This window comes from Lissotriton helveticus, chromosome 4_1 (genome assembly GCF_964261635.1).
Source record: "Lissotriton helveticus chromosome 4_1, aLisHel1.1, whole genome shotgun sequence".
NCBI classification, from domain to species: domain Eukaryota; kingdom Metazoa; phylum Chordata; class Amphibia; order Caudata; family Salamandridae; genus Lissotriton; species Lissotriton helveticus.
The window spans coordinates 2,043,085,165-2,043,110,426 of NC_136063.1; the positions used below are offsets into that span (position 1 = coordinate 2,043,085,165).

At 45.7% G+C, this 25,262-nt stretch overlaps 1 protein-coding gene and 1 long non-coding RNA gene across 2 annotated transcripts in view; one reads left to right on the plus strand and one right to left on the minus strand.

The window, feature by feature from the left end:
* The window catches only part of LOC144829501 (uncharacterized), a 94,295-nt gene extending 82,543 nt beyond the window's left edge, over window positions 1-11,752 (plus strand). Inside the window, exons 3-4 of the long non-coding RNA XR_013610688.1 lie at window positions 2,364-2,483; window positions 11,655-11,752. This is a non-coding gene — a long non-coding RNA (uncharacterized LOC144829501). The remainder of the gene's footprint in view (window positions 1-2,363; window positions 2,484-11,654) is intronic.
* The window catches only part of LOC144829499 (uncharacterized), a 400,486-nt gene that overhangs the window by 196,342 nt on the left and 178,882 nt on the right, over window positions 1-25,262 (minus strand). The gene's annotated exons all lie outside the window — the stretch shown is intronic.

A 25,262-nucleotide genomic window follows, 5' to 3' on the forward strand; every position in this document is an offset into this window, starting at 1 on the left:
TGATACGTGGAAACACCGTTCAGCGCATTCAGTGCGTCTGTCTTAGCTATAATGAACAAGCCTTGTTTGTTGCTAAGGACGCGTCGTTAAGGAAGCATGACGTGGTCGCGTTGTTAAAGAAGCGCACTCTCTCTGAAGTACGAACAGCTTGGTTGAATGTTGTTGCTGACGTGGTCGCGTTGTCAAGCAAGCGCGCCCTCTCTGAGATGCGAGCAGCTTGGTTGCCAAGGAAGCGCGCCCTTTGTGAGGCGCGAGTAGTTTGACTGTACGTTGTTGCCAATCACGCAACACAGAGAATGCACAGATGCGTTGCCAACCAGCGCACGCTGCTGACGACAGGTTGTTGACGTCACACGTAGAAAGCGTTTGTCGGAGAGTCCGCTTAAGCTTTCTCTTTTTTTTTTTTATTTACGCCGATTAAGCGCTGAAAGTAAACAAAAATCACTTATCTCGCTTCCAGTCTTATTTCGCTGGCTTGTCATCTGTATCAGAGCGGCTGCTCCTCTTTCTCCTTTGAAGTTTAATTCTTAATCGTTGCCACACGAGGATATGCGAGGTAAGGCAGGTGGATTCTTTACCTTCTTCTAAGCATCGTCGCCAATAAATTTGTAGTAAATTGCTCAGGACGCTCCAGAGAGATTGTAAATGAAGTGTTTATTAAGCTTAGAAGAAGCACAGCGACAGGGAGCAGTGACAGAGACCAACTGTCAAAACATAGCGTTCTCAGACAAAGCCTGGAACCATGAAGCACACAAGGTTCCAACTACAGGTGCCAAAGAGGCACAACATAGAGAATACTACACCTGTATAAAAGCATGTTTGGCAAAAAGACTAGACATAGCTGTCTTGAAGTTATCTAGGTTGTGTAACACTGGGTCATTTTTATCTACCAACGGCATGGCCCAATTTGCTGCCACCCCTCCAAGATATGAAATAATAAAAGCCACCTTTGTAGTGTCTGTGGTAAAGATGTGTGGTTTACACATGAAGTGCAACTGACATTGACTCATGAATGTGTTGTAGCGACTGCTGTCTCCGGAAAATCTCTCAGGATTTGCCAATGGAACAGGACTAGGTGTAACAACTGTAACCTGTACCGGTTGTTCAGGCATTTGCTTAGTAGAAGTCTGGGACGGAAAGGCTGGGACTCCGAATTTTGGAGATTGTAAGATGGGTCGCCTTTCTTCTGTAGTTTCTCTCCAAGTGGTAAAACCTGTTCTAGTTTTATCTAACTCCTGTCTAAGGGACTGATTTTCCAAGCATAAATCCTCCATTTCGTCATTCAGTTTACGTACAATCTGTGCCAACTGATCTACATCCATATCTGAGAGATCCATGGCCTTACACCATCAAGAAGGAACAAGGGGGTATGTGTGGCTTCGCTTTCTGTCAAGCGTTGGCTCACGAGGTTCCTGTTGTTCCGTCTTGATGATGTGTGCTCCCAAATCCTTCGTGAACCAACCGGTTGACCAAGGAAGAAACACTTGGCGCAACGGATTAGCCCCCCAAGGGAAAGGGGAAGTGGAGTGAGAGAAACAAACACTGGATCTCTTTTTTTGATCAGATTCAGTCTCTCTCTTGAAGTGCACAAGGCTTCTGGAGATATTCGGGGTTTTCTTATTACCACCTCTACAAATCACAATACATTAACATGAACCTAAAGATCTTCTAGTCAATCTTTGTATATACATATATCTAGTTTTCATCAACAATACATACCACAATCTTTAAACGCCCTTGCTAACACTTCTTCATAATTGGGCGACTTTGATTCAGTCAATCTGGCCTTAAAGACATAAAGGGTGTAAGATTTAGTAGCAACGAATTGCTTATGCTAAGGAACTGGTTAGTGGTTAATTGTGAGTGAAACTGCACACGTTTTAACTTGTCCTACCTTATTGTTGCCAACGATGCTCCTTAATTGGATTCTGAAAAATAGGACAAGAAAAAACAACAACCTATTCTTCTCTTAAGGAATTCTTACTTCTTCACACAGGAATGGAATTCCTCAGAAATACTAAGCTCAAGATACTAATGTTCTTAAGGAATTCTTACTTCTTCACACAGGAATGGAATTCCTCAGAAATACTAAGCTCAAGATACTAATGTACTAAACTCTATAATACAATATCCAAAAGGTTCGATCAATAATATTCACAAGGGTATTTGCAATAATTACAACAACAATACCAGTTAGCCAAGTCCTCTTAGTAATTGTGCAGCACCATTGTCTTTACCAGTGGTTGTTTATTGTCTGCTGATGCTACTAAGATCTGTAGAGAACCGCTTGATGTAATAAATGTCTATTGCCCTTTAAATCCTTGTTGCATAATAACCAAAAAGTCTTACTTTGTGTTTTGTAGAAGCAGGAAACTGAAACCGATGAAAAAACCGGACCGGAATAGGAAATGATGCCGAGGTCGGGGTTTGCTGAGTTGAAGCCTTTGAAGTACCGTCGGAGCTCCGAGGAAGCGATCAGGAAGGTAAGCGGGAATGAAGGGAGGGAGGAGATGAGGAGATGAAGCAGCCAGGCGGGAGATCAATTCAAGAAGACGCGGGAGATTCTGGAAGCCGGGCGGGTTCTGGAACTGCTAACAGGAACGCTCGCAAGGACGCTGATTCGAGCAGCGAAGCAGCGTTGTGAGCGTGAGCAGGGCTTTTATAGTGTGTAAGCAGGGCGTAGGCTCCTTCTCCACGTGTGGTGCAGGTCCGTTGAAAACACGTGAGAAGAGGAGAACACCAGGCAGGGTCCAGACAAGCATTGCTAACCACAAGGAATTACACATGGAAGGGTTCAAACAAGCATTGCTAACCACAAAGAAGTTACACTTTCAAACATTAACTTGCTTCATCAGGTTTTTAAGCATGCATTTAGCGCCTATGGTACTACGGAACATGAACTCATGACAACGTGGGCTGGACTATTCAAATGCTTATGACTATACAAGGAAATCCCCTACAAGAGAACTGCTGTTGATAATATTTTAGTGTTATCTGTCATAATGGGGGCCAGTGGAATTATTCAGTAATGAAGAACTAAATTAAATGGCAAGCAAAAAGCGAATTGTGGGGCAAATTTTGTGGCACTATTATTGAACTATTTTGTCATTTTTACCCACATTAACTGTGGTGTGACTGCAGGGGGTGTTTAGTGCGTGACGATCCCCCAAATAAATGTAGTCCTGGCCTGGTAGTTGGGCCAGGAGACCCCGAGTCTGGATTGCTATGTCTGTGTTGGTTTTTCTTCGTTAGCCAAAAATAAAAGTAAAAAAAGTGACATCTGCTGTGAAATGGGATATATACATATATATATATATATATATATATATATATATATATATATATATATATATATATATATATATATATATATATATATATATATATATATATATATATATATATATATATATATATATATATATATATATATATATATATATACACACACACACACACTCGGACCGTCGAAGCAAAACAGGAGACGGACCACAGGATCGGGCCACAGAGATAATTTACTGGCACAGGTGAACAACAACAGCAATGACGCGTTTCAGTCCATACAAAAGCCCTTTATCACATGCAGAGTAGTTACATTTTTTTGAAGTTTTTATGCCGTGAACCAAGTACACACCCCCCTGATACAACACTCCTGCTAGGTCACATGACCATAGACATAGAAAATTTATCGTCCGATGTGGTTTGAAATTGTGCAAATGGAGCTGGTAATTCGATCTAAAGTGCACAGTTGTATTTCTAAAAATACAAAAATTTATAATATATTAGACGCTCTTTAAACTGAACATCCACAATATACAAAACCACTTCTTTGTCAGGAATTGCACTCCGCAGGATCTGCACGCAGCAACAATGCTCCACCTCCGGACCCTCCGAACACCCTGAAGTATAAACACAGGGTGTTCAGCTGATACGGCGAGGGAAAAAAACCCAAAAGGGGAAAAACCCGAAAGAATAAAGAGGAGAAGGAAAGGGGCAGCAGGGAAAAAGAAACTGGAAGACAAAAACACAAAGGTTAATACATTCCTTAAATCCTACACTCTTTAATGTCTCGCTAAAACGTAACTGTAGATTCACCTGAAAAGAAATGCGCCCAAACACACAACTGCTGATCCTCTCCTTCCTTCTACCCTGGAGAACACAAATAAAAAGAGGTATGAACATGAAGCATTGCCCACCATCTGCCTACAATCTGTTAGCTCTATCTAGTAAAGTACCCCCATAGCCTAGACAGCAACTTCTAAAGAAGCAGGTTCAATGCAGCTGATTTCAAGCACCAACTGAAGAAAGGCAGCGTTGCAGGAAGGAAGTAAAGGCTCCCCTTTGTACAGTTCATAACCTCCTTTGCTTTAACGAAGGTGAAATAAAGGTTCCTTAAACAAAGTTATCCCTTGAAGGTTAAACCAAATACGGTATGATGTAGTTCCTTCACTACAATCATCCGCTTTGGTATTTGCTAAATCCACGCAATACAACTGATGCACCAATGTCACTGTTCGTGACGGTAGTGTGGAGGTCCGTCAATTCCCCCCCTGCACTCCGCCACCACAAAATAGCAAGGTAATGGAAAAGGCTCGATTGTCCGCTGATAGCAATCTCAGCGCGAGCCCAAAGCCCTTGGCCCCCAAACACAGTAAGTAATCCTCGCAGCCGCGAGGCGAAACAAAACACGGAGAACTCCGGAAATAAATTAATGAACGCGCTAGCCAGCGCGTGCAAACAATACCGGGACAGAAGAGATTTCCCCTCCGTAATTGGAACACAGCCTGGAAAGCAGGAAACCGACCAGAACTAACAGAGGAGCAGCCGCGCCTCTGCAAACAGAATCACGAGCCCTGAGTTCCTGGCTCTGCCCCGTGATATCCTGTTCTCGCCGGGGATTCTGGGTACGGTAGTTCCAAGCCCAGTAACGCTGGGTAATGTAGTTTTATGCAGGCGCGGTGACCTGCAACCTGACAGTATGCCCTCCTCCCAAGCGCCTCCTAGGCCCAGGCTTCGCAGGAAACCGGGAATGGAAAGACTGGATCGCCCTGGGTGCATTAATATTACTCACAGGTTCCCATGAGTCTTCCTCAGGACCATATCCTTTCCAGGAAACCAGATACCACAGCTCCCCCCTGCGTACCTTGGAGTCACGTATAGACCGTACCTCATACTCTAGACTCCCATCACCAGCGATGGCAGGAGGAGCCGAGCGACGCGAGGTTAAGGCTTTCTTCAACAGTTGTACATGGAATACAGGATGGATTCTCAATGCCGCAGGCAGCTTCAATTTGTAAGCGACTGGATTGATGCGTCGCACCATTGGGTAGGGCCCTATGAATCGCGGATGGAATATGCTCCTCAACCTGAAACGTATGTACCTGGTCGACAGCCACACCTTATCCCCTACTTTGAACTGTGGACCAGGTGCACGATGTCTGTCCTCCCATCGTTTGTACACCTCTTTGGCCTTAAGCAAATGTTTTTGCACGTCTTTATGCACCTTCCTTAGAATCTGTACATGTTCATTAACAGAGGGCTGGTTGCTCAGGTCTGCAGGGATAGTGATCGGCAATGTGCTAGCATCGTAAACAAAGTTGGCTTTGAAGGGAGACATGCCTATGGAACTGTGCCATGCATTATTGTACGCCAACTCTGCCATCCACAAAAGATCCACCCAGGATTCGTGTGCTTCCTTGGAGTAGCAGCGCAAATACTTTTTTAAGGTCTGGTTCAGCCGTTCAGTCTGTCCATCAGTCTGAGGATGGAAGCTGGTAGAGAGTGCTGACTCAATACCCAACGCCTTGCACCACATGCGCCAAAAACGGGCTATGAATTGAGGCCCCCTATCAGACACGATAACTCTTGGAATGCCATGCAAACGTATAACGTGAGAGGCTAATAACTGTGCTGTCTGGCTAGCAGTGGGAAGGTTCACACATGGAATAAAGTGTCCCATCTTTGTCAGGTTGTCCACCACCACCAGCACTGCGGTTTTTCCCTGGTCAGATGATAGACCCGTAATGAAATCTAAACTGATGTTCTGCCATGGCCGATCAGGTGTGGGCATAGGCATCAACAGACCTTTCTTTTTGGTGTTTTCCCCTTTTGCTCTTGCGCAGGTATCGCACTTCGCTACCCACTGGTTTACGTCCTTAGCCAAGGACTCCCACCAGAAATGTCTCCTAAGCAAGCACACAGTCTTGGTCACCCCAGGATGTCCTGCTGCCGGAGCTTCATGACACCACCGGAAGGCTTTCCTTCGAATCTCTTCAGTCGGCAGGAACAAACACTCCCCCTGGAAAGGCAAGCCCTGTCTCATCTTCCGACCTGGTTTGGCCGCCGCCCAATGAACCCAAGAGCCCAAAGATCTGGAACCCTTGATGTCATCCAGGAATTGCTCGGCCCTGACCACACACACCACCTTAGTCGAAGGGATAATGGATTGCTCCTCTTCCCTTGGTTTCGTGGGACTCTCCTGTCTGGAAAGGGCATCCGCCTTTCTATTTTCCGAGCCAGGACGGAAAGTAACTACGAAGTTGTACTCAGAAAAGAACAACATCCACCTCATTTGCCTTTGTGTCAAATGCCTAGCGGAGGACATATATTGAAGGTTCCTATGATCGGTGTATACTGTCACAGCATGACAAGCCCCCCACAGGTAAGGCCTCCACTCTTGAAATGCCTTCTTGATGGCCAGAAGTTCCTTTTCTGCAATGGAGTAGTTGACCTCCGCCGCGCTCAGCTTCTGTGACAGATAAGCTACGGGATGGAGCTGACCCGTGTGTGCGTCCCTCTGGGACAGAACAGCCCCTATGGCCTCATCTGAAGCATCCGCCTCCACTATGAATGGATGTTCCATCACTGGATGGGCTAACACTGGTGCTGTTACAAACGCCTTTTTTAGATCTTGGAACGCTTCCTCTGCCTCCCCTGTCCACACAAAAGACTTCCCCTTTCTTAGCAACCTGGTGATCGGGACAGCTGTCAGGGAAAAATGCGAGATAAACCGACGGTAGTAATTGGCGAACCCCAAGAAGCTCTGCACCTCTTTTACGCTCTTTGGGGCTGGCCAATCCCTCACCGCCCGGACTTTTCTCTCGGACATCTGTAAGCCATTGGGACTAAGATTTACTCCCAAGAATTCCACCTCATGTACCCCAAACTCGCATTTACTCAGTTTTACGAATAAACTGTATTCCCTTAGTTTCTCCAATACCATGCAAACATGACGTCGATGACAAGAAACGTCTTGTGAGTATATTAAGATGTCATCAATGTAAATCACAACAAACTGATCCACATATTCCTTCATAACATCATTAATAAAAAACTGAAATGCTGCTGGAGCGTTACAAAGCCCGAAAGGCATCACCAGGTACTCGTACAGACCAAATCGCGTCTTGAATGCCATCTTCCACTCATCCCCCTCTCTCACTCTGACCAGGTGGTACGCCCCACGGAGATCCAAACGAGTGTAGATGTTAGCCTCCCTCACCTGATCAAGCAATACTGAGATGAGGGGAAGAGGGTAACGGTTACGGATGGTGTTCTTGTTCAAGACGCGATAGTCTACACACGCTCTCAAGTCACCATTAGCCTTAGCTATGAAAAAGAGAGGAGAAGCAGCTGGAGAGCGGGAGGGACGGATGAATCCCAATCTGGAGTAATGCTCTATGTACTCCTTTAAATGCGTGGTTTCGGGTACAGACAGCGCATAAACCCTACAGGATGGTATAGTAGCCCCCTCCACCAAATCAATGCGGCAATCGTAATCCCTGTGAGGGGGTAATGTTTCTGCCTTTGCCTCACTGAACACATCACTATAGGCCAAGTACTCAACAGGTAATATGACGTTCTTCTCCACAGCAGTAGCTGCCAAAAAAGGGGTGGCTAACACCGTGACATTGGCAGAGACACATGGTGTCAAATGATCCTTGCAGTGCTCTGTTGAAAACCTGAACGTTTTCGACTGCCAATCCACCACAGGGTTGTGTTTACGTAGCCAAGGCATACCCAAAATGACTTCGTACTGCGGAGCAGCTATGATGTTCAAAGACAAAACCTCGGAATGCACACAGCCATGTAACACCAAAGACAATCCCAACTCGCCGGTTCTTTCAGTGATCTGTCCTGAGGTTAACGGTTTCCCGTCAACTGCTAACACAACCTCAGGCTTCTCCCTAGAGACTCGAGGCAAGGCTAATCTTCGTACCAATCCTTCATCCACGAAATTACCAGTAGCCCCTGAATCTACCATCACCAATACCGGATTTCTTTCTAGTTCATGTTCCAGCGTCATGACAATTACCAAGTGCGGCTCCGTTTCCTCACCACCCAGAGATGCCAAAGATGTGAGTTTCCACTCATGCCCCCCTTCTGCACTGGCCTGGTTCTCTTCCTTATGCACGCCCTCCTGTCCTGTCTTGGATACAGCAACCCTTTTGAACCGACTGACGTTCCCTGAAGATTTTGGTTTAGAAGGGCATTCCCTAACATAATGTCCCTTCTTCCCACAGTACATACATAAACCCTGTACTCTTCTGGATTCCCTCTCTTCTCTTGACAAAGGCGCTCTGAGCGCTCCTATCTCCATAGGTTCCGAAGGAGAGCTTTCGATTCCCCCCGTTGTTTTACGCTGAGGTTTGTCGCCACCATAAAACCCTCTTTCCCATCTTCTCCTGTTGCTCCCTCTGTCTGACAGACGACTGTCCAACCGCAACACCAAATTCACCATATCAACAAAGGAAGTAGGCTGAGGGTCAACCTGGGCCACTACGTCTTTTAAATCATCATGTAACCCCTGATAGAAGAGGGACATCCTTTTTTCCTCAGGCCATCCGGCTTCGGCCACTAATCTGTTGAAAGCAGTCAAATAAGTGACCAGTTCACCTCTTCCCTGCTTTAAAGTTAACAGTTCCCGGTCCGCACTAAAAGTCGTAGCCCTTCGGTCAAAAACCCTCTCGAATTCTGTTTTAAACGCAGACCAATCCGATAAAATGGCATCGTCACGTTTAACCAATGGCACTGCCCAATCAGCCGCATCCCCCACCAAATAGGAAATCAAAAAGGCCACTCTTGAATGGTTAGTAGGAAACGACGAGGGTTTACAAGAAAAGTGCATGAGGATCTGCGTCATAAACACATGTACCTTACGGGGGTCCCCTGAGAACCTTTCAGAAGTAGCCAGTGGAATGGGTGGAGGCACAGTGACTTGAACATTAGAAGAAGGGGCGGAAGCATTGAAAGGGTTACTGCTCAAACGTTCCACCTTTTCCCGTAAAGCAGCGGTCTCTGCTTTAGAGGAGGCTAACTCCTGCTGTACCAAGACTAAGGCATGTAACACATCCTCCATAGATGCCATTGTTGCTGCATACGGATCGGGCAGAGTGAAATTCTTGGGCTCGTGATTCTGTCAGGAATTGCACTCCGCAGGATCTGCACGCAGCAACAATGCTCCACCTCCGGACCCTCCGAACACCCTGAAGTATAAACACAGGGTGTTCAGCTGATACGGCGAGGGAAAAAACCCCAAAAGGGGAAAAACCCGAAAGAATAAAGAGGAGAAGGAAAGGGGCAGCAGGGAAAAAGAAACTGGAAGACAAAAACACAAAGGTTAATACATTCCTTAAATCCTACACTCTTTAATGTCTCGCTAAAACGTAACTGTAGATTCACCTGAAAAGAAATGCGCCCAAACACATAACTGCTGATCCTCTCCTTCCTTCTACCCTGGAGAACACAAATAAAAAGAGGTATGAACATGAAGCATTGCCCACCATCTGCCTACAATCTGTTAGCTCTATCTAGTAACGTACCCCCATAGCCTAGACAGCAACCTCTAAAGAAGCAGGTTCAATGCAGCTGATTTCAAGCACCAACTGAAGAAAGGCAGCGTTGCAGGAAGGAAGTAAAGGCTCCCCTTTGTACAGTTCATAACCTCCTTTGCTTTAACGAAGGTGAAATAAAGGTTCCTTAAACAAAGTTATCCCTTGAAGGTTAAACCAAATACGGTATGATGTAGTTCCTTCACTACAATCATCCGCTTTGGTATTTGCTAAATCCACGCAATACAACTGATGCACCAATGTCACTGTTCGTGACGGTAGTGTGGAGGTCCATCAATTCCCCCCCTGCACTCCGCCACCACAAAATAGCAAGGTAATGGAAAAGGCTCGATTGTCCGCTGATAGCAATCTCAGCGCAAGCCCAAAGCCCTTGGCCCCCAAACACAGTAAGTAATCCTCGCAGCCGCGAGGCGAAACAAAACACGGAGAACTCCGGAAATAAATTAATGAACGCGCTAGCCAGCGCGTGCAAACACAATACCGGGACAGAAGAGATTTCCCCTCCGTAATTGGAACACAGCCTGGAAAGCAGGAAACCGACCAGAACTAACAGAGGAGCAGCCGCGCCTCTGCAAACAGAATCACGAGCCCTGAGTTCCTGGCTCTGCCCCGTGATATCCAGTTCTCGCCGGGGATTCTGGGTACTGTAGTTCCAAGCCCAGTAACGCTGGGTAATGTAGTTTTATGCAGGCGCGGTGACCTGCAACCTGACATTCTTACTGGGAGTCACACATATATTTACAACAATATTACAGCATAAATGCCTGATAAGTATAAGTGAACTCACATAAGGTGTAAAAGGAATCTAACAAATCTTAATGGAGTTAAAACACTACATGACAGGATAAATCCTACCACCTAGATAACATTTTATGCAAATTGATATACACCATTGGTAACTCCATCTTGTGGCAAAGACAGTATTACAGGGAGGATCTTAAAAAAGATAAAGTGCATAAGTTATTGTAAAAATTTCTTTTTTGTATTTTTCAGTAACACCTCTACCTGATGTGCAAAAAAAGCTGCGCAATTAAGAGCAAACTATATGATGTAAAGTGCATAGTGTATGATAAATAAGTTTTCATATAAATATGCATAATTATGATTAACAATAAAAATCGGTCATTGCCAGAATTCATTGTTAAAAACACATAAATATCACATTTCTTAAACAACAATAATTCATCATATTTAAAAATAGTGTGCACCCTATATGTGAAATACTGGTATCTTTAACAAAACTTGGCAAACTTTTACCATATCCTGCAAAAAGAAGTCAATATATTGTCCAACTTGTTCACCAGCACTCCAAATCGCCGAGATAATCGGTCTTCCTGGCGTTGGATTTGAATTTTGAAATTTGAATTCTTCCGTGGAAATCAAGCCCTTTCTGCGCCATTTGTGTAACAACTTGAGGAGAGTCTCTTTAGCTTTAGCATATTCCTTGTGAGTGTTTTTTTCGTAGCAATTGACATACTGTAATTGTTTGTATGCTTCTTTAGTATAGCCCTTTTTTGGCCAGATGACAACGTTGCCACCCTTATCTGATGTTTTAATTACTATTTCTGTGTTGTTGCTTAATTTTCTCATAAGAGTGTTGTAATCTGCTTGCTGCCGCTGGTACTTTTTTTTAATGTTGCCTCTGGTGGACCTATACAATTGTTTGATCTCATTAGTCACACAGTCGTGGAACGTGTCTATGGCATCCTTTGTCAGGGGGACAAAACTTGATTTGCTTTTGAACGGAGTTATCCCTGCTCCTTTTTGTAATGTATTTATTTTACTTAATCTGGCTTGTGTACTTAGACTCACATCCGGACCAGAAAGCTGTGAATCTGTTGCATCATGTAGGTCATGGAGAGTTAAGAGAGTGGAGACATCCTCCGACGTTACTTCTACTCCTCCCACTCGGATGGCTGCAGGAGGGCGAGTATCAGACTCAATACTTTCTTTAAATTTTTGTATGGAAAAGAATTTCTTAAGTTTTAACTTTCTTATGAAACAAAACTCTACTTGCTTTGGGCCTTTCTTTTCCCTACCAGGAAACTTGCTGCTTACCTCTTGGTCCAACGCCACAGCCGCTGCCCGTCTCCTCCGCCGCATCCTCCATTACATCGCGGCCGCAGTGCGGAGGGTGATCACAATCACCAGGCTCCCTCGCGGCGGAAGCCGCCACCAGCACTTCCGCGCCTGGAAGCGCATAAACTCAAGCGCAGCCCAGGTGGAGCGGGCGATCTACTTGCTTTGGGCCTTTCTTTTCCCTACCAGGAACCTTGCTGCTTACCTCTTGGTCCAACGCCACAGACGCTGCCCGTCTCCCTCCCGACGCCGCAGCCTCCATTACATCGTGGCCGCAGTGCAGAGGGGGACCACAATCCCCAGGCTCCCTCGCGGCGGGAGCTGCCACCAGCGCTTCCGCGCCTGGAGGCGCATAAACTCAAGCGCAGCCCCCGCATTGCCCGGGCAAAGGGTGGGCCGTCTACGGCCGTCCAAGGCAGGATAAGGCTGGGCTGGGCCACCTCTCGAACAACCCGAGAACTGTAAGACTGCAAAACATATATTTTTGATTCTTGATAACATTTATTGCTAATCTAATGTTGCGGTACTGAGTACATGGGCATTGGTGTACATTTGGCACTTAGATAAGGTTGTGACATAATGCCTAGGGGGAAGAAAATAGGGGTGGGGGGTCGGTGAGTGGCACACTGGATCAGTTTATCACTAGGGCTGCATCAGTTTTAGAACACGAAATTGTCATCACCGAACGACGTCTTTCAGCTGAACCGATGTATATTAGACGTTCATCCCTGGCACCCCTAATGCAAGCTATCTCCCCTACTGGGCTAGAAGGGCCTATTAATCTATTAATCAATGAGCATGGTAGACAAGCTAGCCCGGATGAAATTTATTTGATTGCACGGGCCCCTTCAAATGGTGCCCATTGTGAAAATATAGCTGCACATCCACAAACACGGGCTAACACTGGAGCAAATATAAAGAGGAAAATAACGGAGGCTATACATAAGGGGAGAAATCCTAAAGTAATGTAAATGTAAATGTACAGGAATTTATATAGCGCAAATCACCAAGCGGTTTCTAAGCGCTTGCTTAGGGAACCCGTCCTGGTATTCCCCTGTGAGATAACCCCGGCAGGGTATCCGCAAGGTGAAAGCCAGGCATCCCGCTGCGAGGGGCCGTTGTAGAGATTAAGCAAGCTATTGCCCAGAGTCGCAGAGTATGAACCTGTGAATCGAGTAGGCACCGGAGCGAGAATTGTCGAGTCCATGGACATTTTAGGACTCAAGACCCCGCTGAGCCGGGAATTGAACCCTGGTCCCGGGCTGAGCTCTGCTTTCAGGTCTGCCTCCTCTAAACAGTGAGCCACACTCTCCACAACTACTGAAAACTACCCAAATAACAAATTCGAACCCAGGGCCACCTGGGAGTACGCCACCATTGTCACCGGATGTCAACTCCTTGCTTGATATCCAAACGAGTCCAAACATTAATGGGGTAACTAACGCTAATCCTATCTCTCAACAGGTTGGGGAATCAGTCACACAGATAGAGCAGGTCATAAGATCATTGATCCTCCCACTTTTGGAGAGGATAAAGGTGATAACCGAAAGATCAGAGAGGTTTGAACAAACGACCCTAGATAACTTTTTTATCCTGAAAAACCTGTTAAAAGCTGAGGCAAAAAAAAGATCGAAGAAGGATATTCCTATAAAGGAAACTGTAACGGCACCAGTGGCTGTAACCAGTGAAGCTGTCGTACAACCTCAAGTTACCACGACAAAATCCAGCTCTACCATGAACACACAGGCAAATAGAGCTTTGGATAAACGTACAGAAGGATCTAATAGCAAAACAAATAGCTCCAAGTCGGGGAAGGTAACTATCCCTATAAGCTCAGCTAAAGAGAAAGGCAACAATGATAGTAATCTTAAGCCTTTATTAGCTACTGTCGATTTACCACCAGAGTCCCTACCTTATGTGGTTGTCCTCACTGGCGTTCCTGAATTGAAAAGCGGAGCGGTTGAATCCTATCATCAATTAAAGAACAAAGTGACATTCTGGATAAACAGGAATAGACCACTCCCAAGAGATATGAATGGGGAAGTCCTGTTTGCCAGAAGAGCTAACTGGGTAGGCAGTAGATCAAAGGATATACCCGGGAACATTATCATTGTAAACTTCAGGGACAGGCGTGTAGCGAGGTTTATTTGTAATGAAAGACATCCTATGGACTGCAGTGGGATTGGTACGCAACATTTAAGCTATTTTTACAATGTGGAGGCTGTACCACCACTGGTTAAGCGCTTTGCGGGGGTAGCCTACGAAGGGGTAGTGGGTTGTCCAAATACTAATTTTACAGTGGTCACAAAAAACCGTTTTGCAGAGCTATATGGGTTAGAGGAGGTGGACTGACTTGGAGCAGAAGAAGGGTGGAAATTAGTAGCTATAGGGGCAGCAGCTCTAAAGCGAGCAGGCCCCTCCTCAACCATCAGGGACCAAGATATAAAACTAGATTAAACTAGGCACAATAGATTTGACACTGAATAATGAACCTTCTGATATAAGGAGTTTGAGGAATAGAAATAGAATATATAGTAAAGATAAGTCCACTAACTCTGAGAGGGCTGGGATAAATAAAGGTAAAAATATGGAAGGCTCGAGCTTGATTATGCTTGAAACATCTGGAAATGTTGGCCCTAAAATAGCAATGCCTGTAGGAGCGTTGAATACGGAAAGTGACATACCGGACACTGGCCTACAAGGCGATGTTCATTTAACATCTTGGAATATTGCAGGTATTAGGAAAAATCTGAGTGACCCCGCATGGCACGATTACATCGATAATAGGGATGTTATTTTATTCCAAGAAACGTGGGGAGTGGAAAATCACTTTAAAATAGGTTACAGATCTTTCTATATACCAGCAACTAACCAGAACAAAGGAAGACCCTCTGGTGGTCTGTTAATCTGGTTAAAGATCACACTGGGAACTCATTTTAGTCAAATTGATTGTAACAGCCCTGATATCCTGGCCATACAATTTAAAGACACTAATAATAATGAAGTCTGTATTATTAATATCTATAACAGACCTATGTCTTTGCTTAAGGAATCAGAGACTAAAGCTCAACTGGATAATACAATTTCCAGATTTGACCATAATACTATGATGATCATAGGAGGTGATTTTAACCAGAGCTTTGAACCGTTATCGGGCCTAGAAAATATAACGGAGCTGGAAGACAATGCTAATGGCATTCCTGGTATCGAGACCACCTCAATAGTACCGTGTTCAAAAGCGGCACTCCAATTATTGCGTCTGACAGTGGGACATGGCCTGCGCTCTTGTAATGGCCGTCTGCCGTCAGACTGCCCGAGGAAACCTACTTTTAGACGGGGCAGTTGTGCTAGTTACTTGGACTATATAATGGTCTCAACGAGTTTATGTCCAATGATGATAGATTTGGTGGTGGATGATCGAATAGAGAGTGACCATTATCCTCTTAACCTGACCCTCTCTAAGTCTCTATTTATATTGCCTGTAGAGGGGGCACCTCACTCTAAAAATCTGAGTATCGATCCCCTAGTGTCTAACAACCGTAGGGCATTGAAGTGGCCTGAGGTTATGGGAAACGACTCCACTATTAAGAAAATCTATGAGCTTTATGTAGAGTTAATCTCCCCATTAGATGCCAGCTCAACTGAGAAACCATTAATAGCAGAGGTTCATGGAAAAATGATACTGGGGCTTAGCGAAATACTCACCAAAGCTGTTAAAAGGGTAAATACTGGACAAAGTACATCGCTGAAAAATGGGACATGGTATGATAAAACATGTGTCCATGCCAAATCAGAACTGATGGAAGCCGTAAAAGGAAAAGATATAGCAGCCTTAAAAGAAAAAAGAAGGGAATACAAAAAAACTTTAGCAACAGCTAAAAAGGGTTGGGATGAAAAATTATGGTCAGAATTATTGGAACCATGTAAACTAAAAGATCAATCTACATTTTGGGGTCTTATAGCAAGGGGAAAGAAAGAGGGCACGCCGTCCAGGGACCTGTTTCTAGAAGCAAACGTCTGGGTCACATATTTTTCCACACTATATTCCTATGATGGAAACGAACAATTGTGTAACGAAGAAGATGTTGGATTAAATGTAAGTGGGATACCCCTATCGTTTAGTATGGCAGATACTATATCAGCCATCAACGCAATTAAATCAGGGAAAGCACCAGGTCCGGACAGGATTCCGGGTGACCTCTGGAAACACGAGAACATGCTATGAGCCCCGTATATCAACTTACTTAGTAATGAAATAGCAAAAGGAGCGCCAATCCCAGAGACATGGAGGGGTGCTGAAATTGTGACTATTTTTAAGAAATGGGACAGACTGAACCCAGCACACTATAGACCTATCAGTCTGATTGACGTTCTTCAAAAAGTTTATGCTTGTCAAGTCTTATGTAAGCTAAATGATTGGATTCGAGAAAACTCTATTTTAACTAAATACCAGGCTGGTTTTAGAGAGAAGATTAGCAGTGTCGATCAGGTTTTTAGATTTTTATGCTTAGTTTGGAAATACATAAATGTAAGGAACTCGCACCTTTACGTGGCTTTCGTTGACCTCAGAGCAGCCTTCGATCTCGTTCCCAGGGACAAGCTGTGGACAAGATTAAGGAACCAGGGTGTCCCTGCTGAAATAACTGAACAGATCGTTAGGCTCCCTGAGGCAAACTATGCAAGGGTAAGGTGGGGTCCAAATGGGGAACTATCAGAGCGCATAGATATAAAGAGAAGCGTAAGAAAAGGGTGCGTGCTAGCGCCGACTCTTTTTTCTTTGTATGTAAACAATATACCGACCACCCTCTTGGGCTGCAAGCATGACTCTCCCAAGTTGGGTGGCCAGGCAGTACCGGCTCTGTTATTTGCGGACGACACTATTTTAATCTCCCAGACCCCAAGAGGATTGCAGAATCTGCTTGATAAATTTCAATCCTACTGTGTGGAGAAGAAGTTGGTGATCAACTCATCTAAAACAAAGTTTATGGCAATTAGTCCTCATAAGAGTTTAAAAAAATTAATCACTGTCAATTATGAAATGATCGAGCACGTGCAGAGATTTAATTATTTGGGTATTACTTTGGATGTAAAAATGAACTAGAATCTACAAATTGAAAAATCAAAAACAATTATGATACAAAACCTAGCTCCCATAGCTAGAAGGCACAGGACCAGTTATTCTAAAGCCGTATCCCCCTCAATTGAGCTGTTTAAGTACAAGGCTCAATCTGCTACACTTTATGGAGCAGAATTATGGGGTCACGCTGAAAAAAAAGCCTTTTCAGTGCATGAAAATAATTTTTTTAGACAATTATTAGCAGTACCACGCCGCACACCCCTTATCCCACTCTTTCTTGATCTAAATATCCATCGCTCTGACGATCACGCCCTCTTACGTCCATTATTATATTGGATTCGTCTGTGGGCAACGGATGAATTAATTGATTACAGAGAAGCATTAAAAGAAATCATGGTAATAAGGAACACAACTCAGCTGCCGTGGTACTGGTTTTTTAAATTGGGGTTATACCATTTCTGGACAGACCCAGGATCCTTGACCCTAAACAGCAAAAAGCTACTGCGGGAAAGGTTCTGGGATTCTGTCCTAAGTTCTACAATACATAACTCAAAAACTGGAGTGTTGACCCTTACATTTTTCGAAGTAAAGAGTGAAAGTAGCTTCGAAAGTCTTATGGATGAAATACTGCCAACTTTGGCAAAAACATTGTACTTAAAGTTCCGATATGGCATCCTCCACATTAAAGCTAACACATTAAAATGGGCATGCAACAAGGGTTGTATAGGAGATGATTTTCTTGAAAAATGCGAGCTGTGCGACATAAGTGCAAGGGAGGATGAGACTCATGTCATATTTTCCTGTCCAGCATACCAACATAGTAGGAAAAAGTGGCTAAAACCTATTTGTCGCCTCCTAGGATTCAGACGTATTAGGGAAGCAGAAAGAGTGCTTAAAGCCGATACAACGCAGACCATTGTATTTAGCCTAAGCCGATATCTTTTTGCTGTAGAAATAGTACGTAAAAGACGAGGTCTGAAACTGTAATTGTTGAGGTGATAGGATAAGGCATTTGACACAAAAATTGGTAATGATGTTGACATGGACTTGGTCTCTTTTTTTTGTGTGGATATGATGCTGAGTTATTTGCACATCTAAATTTTGCTACATGAAATGGAAGAAATACCGTTTAAAATTGTATTCGTCTTTTAACATGCTTTTTATCATTGTTAATAATATTAATAACTATCAGCACCTGGTATTTATTCATATGAATATTTATTAATAATTATATTTATTGCAAACTTTTAAACAGTGTATTTCCTATGCATTTAGCGAACTAGGGACTGACTGATTAGAGTAGTGGATTAGGAATTACAATTGTCTGATTATGTTAAGTTCCCTTCAGAAAAATATTGTACTGTTTATCATGACCCTTTTCTTTTTTATGGCCTGCTATCAAATGGAAACTGAAATGGTTATTACTGGTACTATCTGTTTTTAGAGATTGTATTGGCTTTTATGTAAATGATTCTTTTATGGTTTGTCTAACCGAAATAAAGATCTGAATGAATGAAACAAAAAACGTCTATGCGTGTGGCCGCATAGTTGAAGGGTTGTTTAGGGCAGAAATTTAAGCCTAGAGATAACAGTTGTTGCTCGGCTTTAGTTAACGTTATCTCAGATAGGTTGATGACATATATATTTACTCTCTGTCCTTTTGTTTCCAAACGAACAAACAAGGTCGCACTCTTGCAGGTTAGTTTCTTTAGCAGTGTTAATTTATTCTAAAATCAATTTCATCAGGAAAACAGGCGAGTGACCTACGTGTTTTGGTATAACCTTATACCTTAATCACGGTCGGTTTACCCTACAAAGTCAGTGTTTTTTGTAATTTCAAATACATTACATAATTTCCTGTTCTATTCAAACTGTGAGCGCAGTGAATTATAGGACATGTAGTCACCATAAGCAACAACCTAAAAAACGCAAGTTTAGAAAATGAAAAAACAAGACTAATTAACACAACAATTTATATCACATCATGATATTGTGCTTTTGGTGTGTATATTTATGCTGTGCAGTATTTTTATATTTATATTTACAGCAGTTTATGTCCGAATTCTGCTATTTTCTTCTTTTCAGTGTGCAGCTTTATTGTTCCAATTGTTTTTGCTCCATATCGTCCGATCTCCCCCTCTGATGGGGAATGTTTTAAGTGATTTGTATACGATAGTGAGGAGCTGTTTGACATTAATACCTTCCAGTGGGTGATTTACTTGCAAGAAAATCTTTTTTTGCACATATTTGTGTTAAAAGTCACTTGTTGTTAATTTTTATCTTGCGCTTGGTTGTTGTTTTAATGGAAATATATATATATAAATATATATATCTATACGCACAGAACACCTTCTCCTTTGCTGAAACGATGAGAGGGACACAGCGGAGCATGGTGAGGCAGACTTTATTGTTCTTGAAGGCATGACGCGTTTCAGAAATGACTTTTTACTTTCTCAAATGCCGCATTTCACGTAGCTGATTACACTACTTGCTTGTCTTAAAATAGTCCAGTCTTTCCTTCCAAGAAGTGAGTACACCGGGCCCCGTGTTCTCTGGCTCCACCCATGCAGTTTAAGTTGGACAAACTGCATATCCCACAATGCAGCACGTTGTTAGGCCGGGGAGGGTGAAACTTGTGGCCTGCATTGAAATTGTTCACAGTGAGTGAAGGGCCAATTTTGAGAGCGAGGTCAGGCGACTGGTACAGCCAGGTAAAACATGGGAGGAGGTGACAGAGTACGCAAGTTACGTAGACTTGAGTCACGCTACATAATAGATTTACTTACAAACTCTCCACGGGGTCTAAACAGTGGGAAAGAATTAGCGATACACATAGGTACATAAATCTGGCCATAATTATGTCAAATGTAATTGGGATTTAGAGATGGGCTCATCTCTTGAATAGCTATGTATATGTATGTCTGAATTTGATTACAATGTTTCCTGAATATCGTTAGAAGTTGAAATTGATTACTTGAAGATTATTGGGTGCCTCATGAATTTTGACATTGAATCGGAAAAAGAAAAAAACTTTTTACAAGGTTTTATAATGACTAGCAGTGAAAGGACATATGCCGATCCACTGTGAGATTATAAGTTTGTCCCAGGGTATTTGTTACGAGATTCGCCGATACACGGGGAATGACATCTGTTATAAATTACACTTTTTTATAAAAAATGTGAGATTAATTATGACAAATTATGAAGTGTGTGACGACAAAAATGCACTTTCGATTGTGTGTAATGATACACGTATAGGATCTATTCCTCACCAGGGGATGGAGAATACACAGGTCAGAACCCCGTTTCAGGCACAGCACACATCCCCAAACGCGTGGCACCCCCCATTTCCACCCGCCTGCAACTCGAAGAGCAGGAGGGGGTGGAGGAAGGCGCAGCGACTGAGGGCAGGAACGCAGAGACTGTGAGACCCATACAGAGGATCGAGAAGACAGTGCGGTGGCCTCCCCTGCGGGGCGGCAACAGAACCTGGACTGGACAGGCCCCTGAGATCATTGTCTGATACAGTTTGTCATCAGCGCCGCTGCGGCGCGGTGAAAGGCCCACCAGCGCTGGTCACCCTCATAACACAAGGCCGCGGCCGTGACCTTGCCGTTCCGTCGCACCTCCGAGCCCCCTCCCAAGAACGGGCAATACCGACTCGCAGGGAGGCGGCGCCTCGGTACACCACTACTAGCCAGTCCTGCACCAGGCACAAGTGACGGGCACAGCGACGGGGTGGATAGTCGCGGACGCCGGGCCCCACCTGACCCCCATCAGCCACGAGGGTCTGAGGGGAGGACCCAAAGCCCTCCATCATGGGTCGTCAACGGGCGGTGGGGACAACCCACACCGCAGAACAACAGAAGATGACGCCTCAGCCACCAGTAACAACCGGATCGCGAGAGGAACCCACCAGAGAAGACTCCATGTCCAGAAAACTGGACCAAGTCCTCGCTGCCATAGAGCACTCCAGAGTGGCGATGGAAAACAAATTTGACACTCTAGCCACAGATCTCATAATTCTCCGGGACGACCATAGGAAGATAACGGACAAGGTCACTCAGAGTGAGAAGACTATGCAAGCAGTGGAACCGCAAGTGCAAGAACACCATCACGCTATTAAAGAGTTGCAATCCCGGATCAAGGCTCTGAAACATAAAACGGACGATTTGGAATGACGCTCCCGGAGGAGCAACAATCCGAGTTATGAATATAATGGAGGGGGCGGAAGGGGCCGACCCAATCAAATACATCACGGCCTGGATCACACCCGCCAAGGATTTGACCCCCTACTTCTCCATTGAACGAGCGCTTCGAGTCCCCATGCGTAGACCCAAGCCAGGCCTGCCCCCTCGACCATTCCTGATGAAACTCCTGCACTATCAGGACAGAGACACTATTCTCCATGCGGCCAGAGAACACGGACGGCTGCAAGTAGAGGATAAACAGGTGATGCTGTTCCCCGACTATTCCCGAGCTGTACAACAACAGAGGGTCACCTTCCAAGCGATAAAGCGCACACTTCGCCAAAAGAAATTCCAATACGCCCTCCTGTTCCCAGCCAGGCTCAAGGTCATCCCCAACGGCACTACGCACTTCTTCACGGACCCAAAAGATGCGGACGCCTGGGTAGAGCAGCATACATCACGCCACCCAAACACAGCGGACACACAAACCGGACAACCAGTGAGATGGCCGATGCGACAGGGCCGTAGAGTCACCCTTACACAGCTCAGTGTGAGATCTAGCCAGACTGGAACTGGTTCCCCGAATCTCACGCAAATCATCGCGGAACGCAAGAAGGCGATACAGGCGGTGGCCGCCCTTGACCCCACGGGGGGGGGCTCAGATGTGGAAGGAGGCACCAACCTATTCAGCTCTGAATACAAGGGCAATGACGCACCTGCTTCTCGAGAAGGCTCAATGTCGCCTCCAATAGTGACGCCCCAAACAGCGGACACGCTGATATGACAGCTGCATAAAGGCCCAGGTCGCACAGCGAGAATGGCTCAACCCGAGACGGACTAATACGCAAATGCAATACCGCCCAAGCGTCCGGATGCAGAACGGCAACTGTTAGGACTCGCTAAAGTGGCCGCACTGAACAGAGTTGCTCCAAATCAGTGCCAACGACCAAGAACGAATGTGATGCACAAGGGTACATTTCCGAAGTTCGTATGAATCTGTGGCGGCGCCGGCAGTAGCCGGGGAGATGACCAGCCACCACCCCGCAACAACGAACTAAAGATTACAAATGATAACCAGTTTGGACGTATTACCCCGAGCAATAGGTCCCCCAAGTTGGGAATGTTCCCCAGAGTTACAGTTTGTCCCCCTTTATATCCTTAGTCTCTTAGATATCCTGGGGCGGGCGAGGAGAGAAGAGAATGGTCGCAGCAGACATCCCCAGGGAGGTGGGGTGGAGAAGGACCAGTGGGGTGGGCCGGATGTGAGGAAACGGGCACTCGGAGAGCACCACGGACTGATAAGGTGACACATGGCACATAAAACGCCTAACACAGATTTGAAATTTGTGACATTGAACGTCAGAGGTATGCACACGGCCACTAAGAGGTATTCTGTCTACGCCTATATTAAGAAGCAACAGGCGCAGGTGGCCCTCCTACAGGAGACACACCTGACAGAACAGGAGGTAGGCCTTCACAAAAAATGGCGGGGCATAGTTTGTGCCACAGCATACTCCGCCTTCGCCAGAGGTACACTTATATGGATCAGACCTGGGGTGCCATTTAAGGAGCAAACTCAATTAGTAGACAAAGAAGGGCGGTATGTAATCATGACCGGCCTGCTAGAGGGCCAACCAATACAGAGCAACACCAATACTGGGACAAACTGACCACAGTGCTAGCCCACCATACAGCGATACCTTGGCTCCTGGGTGGAGACTACAATTGTGTACTAGATTTACACCTAGATAGGTCACATCCTCCTCCAACACATTCCCCGGTGTACAAACAAACGGAACGCTTCCGTAGATTGGTGGATCATTGGGCATTAGCAGATGCCTGGAGGACACAGAACCCAGATGCCAGACTATACTCCTCTCACTCCATCCCCCATAACCTACAAGTGGGACTTGACAGATTCCTATGTTCCACAGATCTCCTACCCAAAGTACAATACACTGACTATTTGGGGCGGATAGTATCGGATCACGACGCACACATAGTGACCCTTAGATGGAGACTACCCCACCCCCCGGTCCCAACATGGAAACTTCCCCAGCAGTGCCTCACCGATCAAGTCTTTCGCCGAATACACGGGGAATATATCCAGGAGCATTTCATACACAATGCTGGCTCAACCTCCTCTAGAGCAATAGAGTGGGACGCATATAAGGTTAGCGCCCAGGGACACTGTATCCAACAGGTGGCGGGGGTGCGGAGAACACTGGAACAGGCACTAAGCAGAGCAGAGACCACGTTAGCGGATTTGTCCCGGGGTACGGACCATGGGAGGGCCACAGTCGCGCAGCTCTCGGCGGCGAAACTCTCGCACGCGGAAGCAATGCGAGACTTGCACAAATACAACTTCCACGCATATGCAACGTGGACGCACAGGGAGGGCAATAGAACAGGAGCATTATTGGCATGGGTGGTAAAACAGGCACGACATCACATCCCATCACAGAGCTGGCAGACGAGACAGGGCGTCTCCAACACTCCCAACCTTACATCCTGCACATATTCCGTAACTACTACGCAGGCGTGTACCGCAACCCAGCACCGGTGACACAATGTGAACTGACACAATTTATGGGCTCATCAACACTGCCCACAATCTCCCCTGCAGATAGGAAAGACCTAGACAGCAAGATCACACCCTCAGATATAAAGCACGCCATCAGGTCGTTAGCGAGGAAGAAAGCGCCAGAGATGGACGTGTTCCCATTAGAATACTATAGCACCTTTGCGGCCCAAATAGTGCCCCACCTAGCGTCCACATATGAGGAAGCCCTGACCAGAGGTATACTGCCCGAGTCATTCCGCGAATCGCTGGTGGTGACGTTTCCGAAACCCCATAGGGACCCCACTCCCCATTTCATATAGGCCAATTACACTCCTGAACGCAGATTGTAAAATTGGCCGATCGCTACAGTCAAATTCTACCCACCCTGGTGCACCCAGACCAATGCGGCTTCGTGCCCAGACACAACACCTCTCATAATTTGCGAAGGCTGTTTCATATCCAAGACAGGGTACAGGACAGATTCCCTAGAGCGGCGTGCCTGATTTTCGATCTCGAGAAGACGTTTGATACTCTGACATGGCCCCATTTGTTTGCAGTCCTTCGGAAGCTGAATATTGGCCCCATATTGATGGCATATACAAAGCTCTTGTACCGGGGTCTCACCTCCAGGGTGAGAGTCGGCAAACTCATCTCCGCTCCATTCCCGGTGGAGAGGGGGACCAGGCTGGGGTGTCCCCTTTCCCCCCTCCTTTTCGCGTTGGCGGTGGAGCCCCTGGCCATACGGCTGCAGCGAGAGGGGATGGCATGGGGTGTCCCGATCGCGGAAACGGTGCACTGCGTATCATTCTACACGGATCATCTGCTGATTTACATCCGGGATGTAGCGGGAGATCTCACCTTCGATATGGGCAGCCCTGCAGGAATTCAGAGACACCTCAGGTCTCAAAGTCAACTAGGAAAAGTCAACGATCTATCCACTCAGTCGTCATTTGGCACCACAAGACATAGGGATAGGCGCCCAGACCTTAAAATGGAGCGAAGCGGCCCCCAGATATCTGGGAGTGCAGCTCTACCATTCTCAGGCAGACCTCTACGAAGGTAACCACCGTAAAGCGTTGGCGGGCCTACGATCGGCGGTGAGTTTCTGGAAGACACTACCCCTGGCAACCATCGGTCGGGTGGCCATAGCCAAAATGATAATGGTGCCTAGACTGCTGTATCTCTTTGCAAATCTTCCTGTGATGTCACCCCGGTCTTTCTTCTGTGAACTGGATACCTTGCTCACAACGCTGATATGGGGGAATGGCCAGCGCAGAGTAGCATTGCGCACATTATATTTGCCCACCACATGCGGAGGTCTAGGAGCCCCGTCCTTTGAATCATATTTCCTCGCTGCGCAATTTCAGTGGCTATCTTACTGGACAGCGGAGAAATACGTAGGAGAAACGATCACTGAGACCGGCAGACTACCTCTTCCCGCCATCAGGAGAATTCTCCTGCCAGGCACCAAGCCAGCCCACACACACCCGATACATAGCTCGCAA